Raw genomic sequence first — 6,000 nt, 5'->3', positions numbered from 1 at the left:
TCTCCCTCCTGTTTGCCCCCTCTCCCCCCTGTTTGCCCCCTCTCCCTCCTGTTTGTCCCCTCTCCCTCCTGTTTGCCCCCTCTCCCCCCTGTTTGCCCCCTCTCCCCCCTGTTTGCCCCCTCTCCTCCCTGTTTGCCCCCTCTCCCCCCTGTTTGCCCCCTCTCCCCCCTGTTTGCCCCTCTCCTCCCTGTGCTGATGGAGTCCTGCTCTTCCTCCCACAGATGTGTGTTACAGTGACAATGTGCCGGAGGTGGAGATCTTCAGTCTGTTGCAGGAGGGTTTGCCCAGGTACACGCTGCGAGCAGATACTGTGTACGGTTACAGTCATGACGACTGGTTAGATACCCCCCTGGTGCCCCCTGACATTAACATCCGCCTCAGCCCGGAGCAGATCGAAGAGACACTCAAGTATTTCCGTGAGTATTATCCTCAGCAACAGAGGAGGGAGTTACATAGTACATAGAACACAGACCAATGCAGCGCAGAACAGGCCCTTCGGCCCTTGATGTTGTGCTGACCTGTGAACTAATCTAAGCCCATCCCCCTACACTATCCCATCATCATCCATATGCTTATCCAAGGACTGTTTAAATCTCCCGAATGTGGCTGAGTTAACTACATTAGCAGGCAGGGTATCCCACGCCCTTACCACTCTCTGACATCTGTATTAAATCTCTCACCCCTCAATTTGCCCCCTCATACAAGCCGATGTCACCATCTGAGGAAAAAGACTTTCACTGTCCACACTATCTAATCCTCTGATCACCTTGCATGTGATCAGACCCAAGTCTCTCAGCCTTTCCTCATAAGACCTTCCCTCCAGACCAGGCGTAACATCCTGGTAAATCCCCTCTGCACCTTTTCTAATGTTTCCACATCCCTCCTATAATGGGGCGACCAGAACTGTACACAATATTCCAAGTGAGGCTGCACTAGCGTTTTGTTCAGTTGCAGCATGATATTGCAGCTCAATCCCTCTACCAATAAAACCTAACACACTGTGTGCCTTCTTAACAGCACTATCCACCTGGGTGGCAACTTTCAGGGATCTATGTACATGGACTCCAAGATCCCTCTGCACATCCACACTACCAAGAATCTTTCCATTGACTCAGTACTCTGCCTTCCTGTTATTCTTCCCAAAGTGAATCACCTCACATTTAGCTGCATTGAACTCCATTTGCCACCTCTCAGCCCAATTCTGCAGTTTATCCAGGTCCCCCTGCAACCTGTAACATTCTTCCACACTGTCCACTACTCCACCGACCTTAGTGTCGTCTGCAAATTTATTAATCCATCCACCTATGCTTGTGCCTAAGTCATTTATAAAAATGACAAACAGCAGTCGTCCCAAAACACATCCTTGTGGCACACCACTAGTAACCGGACTCCAGGCTGAATATTTTCCATCAACCACCACTCGCTGCCTTCTGACAGAATTCCAGTTCCTCCTTACAATTCCAAAACACACCTCACTCTGAGGATCAGTGCTGAGGGAGCACCGCACTGTCGGAGGGTCAGTGCTGAGGGAGTGCCACACTGTCGGAGGGTCAGTGCTGAGGGAGTGCCACACTGTCGGAGGGTCAGTGCTGAGGGAGTGCCACACTGTCGGAACGCTGCACTGTCGGAGGGTCAGTGCTGAGGAAGTGCCGCACTGTCGGAGGGTCAGTGCTGAGGGAGTGCTGCACTGTCGGAGGGTCAGTGCTGATGGAGTGCCACACTGTCGGAGGGTCAGTGCTGAGGGAGTGCCGCACTGTCAGAGGGTCAGTGCTGTGGGAGTGCCACACTGTCGGGGGGTCAGTGCTGAGGGAGTGTTGCACTGTCGGAGGGTCAGTGCTGAGGGAGTGCCGCACTGTCGGAGGGTCAGTGCTGAGGGAGTGCCGCACTGTCGGAGGGTCAGTGCTGAGGGAGTGCCACACTGTCGGAACGCTGCACTGTCGGAGGGTCAGTGCTGAGGGAGTGCCGCACTGTCGGAGGGTCAGTGCTGAGGGAGTGCTGCACTGTCGGAGGGTCAGTGCTGATGGAGTGCCACACTGTCGGAGGGTCAGTGCTGAGGGAGTGCCGCACTGTCAGAGGGTCAGTGCTGTGGGAGTGCCACACTGTCGGGGGGTCAGTGCTGAGGGAGTGCCGCACTGTCGGAGGGTCAGTGCTGAGGGAGTGTTGCACTGTCGGAGGGTCAGTGCTGAGGGAGTGCCGCACTGTCGGAGGGTCAGTGCTGTGGGAGTGCCGCACTGTCGGAGGGTCAGTGCTGTGGGAGTGCCACACTGTCGGAGGGTCAGTGCTGAGGGAGTGCCGCACTGTCGGAGGGTCAGTGCTGTGGGAGTGCCACACTGTCGGAGGGTCAGTGCTGAGGGAGTGTTGCACTGTCGGAGGGTCAGTGCTGAGGGAGTGTTGCACTGTCGGAGGGTCAGTGCTGAGGGAGTGTTGCACTGTCGGAGGGTCAGTGCTGAGGGAGTGCCGCACTGTCGGAGGGTCAGTGCTGTGGGAGTGCCACACTGTCGGAGGGTCAGTGCTGAGGGAGTGCCGCACTGTCGGGGGGTCAGTGCTGTGGGAGTGCCACACTGTCGGAGGGTCAGTGCTGAGGGAGCGCTGCACCGTCGGAGGGTCAGTGCTGAGGGAGTGGCGCACTGTCGGGGGGTCAGTGCTGTGGGAGTGCCACACTGTCGGAGGGTCAGTGCTGAGGGAGCGCTGCACTGTCGGAGGGTCAGTGCTGATGGAGTGCCGCACTGTCGGAGGGTCAGTGCTGAGGGAGCGCCGCACTGTCGAAGGGAGCTCGTTGCTGTTTGTGGGGGTTTGGTTTGTACAAACCGGTTGGTGAGTTTTCTCCATTGTAACAAAAGCCAAAGTACTCCTTTGGCAGTGCAGCGCACTGGGCTCTCCTATACGGGACTTGGCGCTAGAGAAGTGCAGTCTGTCTTTATAGAATCATAGAATCCCTGCTGTGTGGAAACAGGCCATTTCCCATTTCCCACAGAGTCTTAAATTGATGTAACCACAGAATTCGCTTCTCAAGGGATTGAACTGAAGACAGGAAAGTTTACATGAACCTTGTACTGACTATTGTTTATATCACACTTGGCTGATTGTGAACAATGGTGATTATTAAAGAATGTGGAGAGACTGGAGAAGGTTCAGGAAAGTTTGATAAGGATCATCCTGCAACAGAGAGGATGTAAGATCAGCGTGAGGCAGTGCATGTTAACAATGTGAAAGGATCTGATTGGGTGGATGTAGAGAAAATGTTTCCATTTGTTGGAAAGACAGAATCAGGAGTTGCCAATAGATGCTGGTCACTAGTCAACTGAGTGGGGAAGTGGCGAAGATTTATTTGAGGGAGTCCTCAATATTGACTCTGGACCTCATGAATTCTCGTGGCTTCAGGTTAAACATGGGCGAGGAAACCTCCTGCTGATTACCACGTACGTTCCTCCCTCGGCTGATGAATCAATCCTTCTCCATGTAGAACAACACTTGGAGGAAGCACTGAGGATGGCAGGGGCACAGAATGCCCTCTGGCTGGGGATTTCACTGTCCCACCACCAAGTATAGCTCGGCAGCAGCATTACTGATCGAGCTGGTCGGGTCCTAAAGGACATCGCTGCCAGACTGGGTCTGCAGCAGGTAGTGAGGGAACCAACAAGAGGGAAAAACATCCCTGACCTCATCCTTACCAATCTGCCAGCTGCAGATGTATCTGTCCATGACAGTATCGGTAAGAGTGACCACCGCACAGACCTTGTGGAGACAAAGTCCTACCTTCACATTGAGAATACCCTCCATCGTCTTGTGTGGCACTGTCACTGTGCTATAAGATCATAAAACATAGGAGCAGAAAGTAGGCCATTCAGCCCATCGAATCTGCTCCACCATTCAATCATGGCTGATACGTTTCTCAACCCCTTTCTCCCGCTTTCTCCCCGTAACCCTTGATCCCCTTGATACTCAAGAACCTACCATCTCTGTCTTAGATATACTCACTGACCTGGCCTCCACAGCCTTCTGTGGTAATGAATTGCACAGATTCCCCACTCTCTGGCTGAAGAAGTTTCTCCTTATCTCCATTCTAAAGGCTCTTCCCTTTTCTCTAAGGCCGTGGTCTCAGGTCCTGGTTTCTCCTCCCAATGAAAATGACTTCCCACCATCCCCTCTCTCCAGGCCATTCAGGATTCCGTACGTTTCAGTTAGATTCCCCCCCATCCTTCTAAACTACATCGAGTATAGACCCAGAGTCCTAAAACATTCCTCATACATTAAGCGTTTCATTCCTGGGACCATTCTCGTGAACCTCCTCTGAACACACTCCAGGGCCAGTACATCCTTCCTGAGATATGGGGCCCAAAACTATGCACAATACTCCAAATGTGGTCTGACCAGAGCCTTATAGAGCCTCAGAAGTACATCCCTGCTTTTATATTCAAGTCCTCTCAAAATAAATGCCATCATTGCATTTGCCTTCCTAATTACTGACTCGACCTGCAAGTTTACATCGAGAGAATCCTGGACTAGAACTCCCAGTCTCTTTGCACCTCAGACTTCTGAATTTTCTCCCCATTTAGATAATAGTCCATGTCTCGATTCTTCCCACCAAAGTGGATGACCTCACACTTTCCCACATTGTACTCCATCTGCCACTTCTTTGCCCACTCTCCTAACCTGTCCAAATCCTCCTGCAGCCTCCCCACCTCCTCAGTGCTATCTGTCCCTCCACCTAACATTGTATCGTCTGCAAACTTAGCCAGAATGCCCTCAGTTCCCTCATCTAGATTGTTAATGTATAAAGTGAAACGTTGTGGTCCCAACACTGAGCCTTGCTGAACACCACGTGTCACCAGCTGCCATCCTGAGAAGACCCTTTTATCCCCACTCTCTGCTCTCTGTCAGACAGCCCAGCTTCTAACCACACTTGCACCTTGCCTCTAAGACCATGGGCTCTTATCTTCACAAAGATCTCTACGAGTTGTCTAGGACCCTCTTATATAGACTAAATGGGATAGACTTCAAACAGATCTAGCAACTCAAGGCTGGGTATCCATGAGGTGCTGTGGGCCATCGACAGCAGCAGGACTGTACTCCAGCACGATCTGTAACCTCACGGCCCGGCATATCCCCCACTCAGCCATTACCATCAAACCAGTGGATCAACCCTCGCTGAATGGAGAGTTCAGGAGGACATGCCAGGAGCAGACCTGAAGGTGAGGTGTCAACCTGGTGAAGCCACCAGACACAACCACTTGCCAAACAGAATAAGCAGCAAGTGACAAACAGACCAAACTGAGCCCACAGCCATTGGATCAGATCTAAGCTCTGCAGTCCTGCCCCATCCATTGGTGAATGGTGGTGGACAATTAAACAACTCACTGGAGGAGGAGGAGGCTTCACCCTTCCAGGGCAATTAAGGATGGGCAATAAACAGTCTTAGGGATGGCTGCATTCTACAAACCAATGAAGTAGTGATGAGAATGTAGAGTGAAGAATGCAGGGAGAGGTGGAGGTGGACAGTAATGACTGAAGAGGGAATAGGCAGAGGATTGTATGGAAATAAAAAAGCAGCATGGAGCAGATATTCAGAATGGCTTCCGTGTGGATTGTAATTCCTGCGTCATTCTGTCAATCTCAGAGATTTTAAACATTTTGGGGATTATCTTCTGTTCTTGGTATCTCAATCACAGGATTAAATGTAAGGTCATGAGGCTGGGGCTGGGAATTTATTGTCAGTTGATCTTAGTGAAATTGTGGATAAAACACTGAACTCAGCAATATATAAGGACCTTCATGAAGCAGACTGACCATCTTACACAAGGAAACCTTGTCTCCCACAGACCAAGTAGACACACAGAGTAACACACACAGTGACACACACAGTGACACACGCAGTGACACACAGAGTAACACACACAGTGGCACACACAGTGGCACACACAGTGACACACAGAGTAACACACACAGTGGCACACACAGTGGCACACACAGTGACACACAGAGTAACACACACAGTGGCAC

At 51.6% G+C, this 6,000-nt stretch overlaps 1 protein-coding gene across 1 annotated transcript in view; it reads left to right on the top strand.

Moving 5' to 3' along the window:
• The first annotated feature begins 309 nt into the window (after nt 1-309).
• Nucleotides 310-6,000, top strand: part of LOC122546669 (trafficking kinesin-binding protein 1-like) — an 86,760-nt gene continuing 81,069 nt past the window's right edge. The window contains exon 1 of the mRNA XM_087977710.1: nt 310-416. The gene's annotated coding sequence lies outside the window, so the exon portion shown is untranslated. The remainder of the gene's footprint in view (nt 417-6,000) is intronic.

This window comes from Chiloscyllium plagiosum, unplaced genomic scaffold, assembly GCF_037043375.1.
Source record: "Chiloscyllium plagiosum isolate Xiang-an unplaced genomic scaffold, Cpla_swu_hap1 HiC_scaffold_32, whole genome shotgun sequence".
Classification (NCBI taxonomy): Eukaryota; Metazoa; Chordata; class Chondrichthyes; order Orectolobiformes; family Hemiscylliidae; genus Chiloscyllium; species Chiloscyllium plagiosum.
The sequence above is the reverse complement of the archived record's forward strand: the minus strand, read 5'-3'. Positions and strand labels throughout refer to the sequence as shown.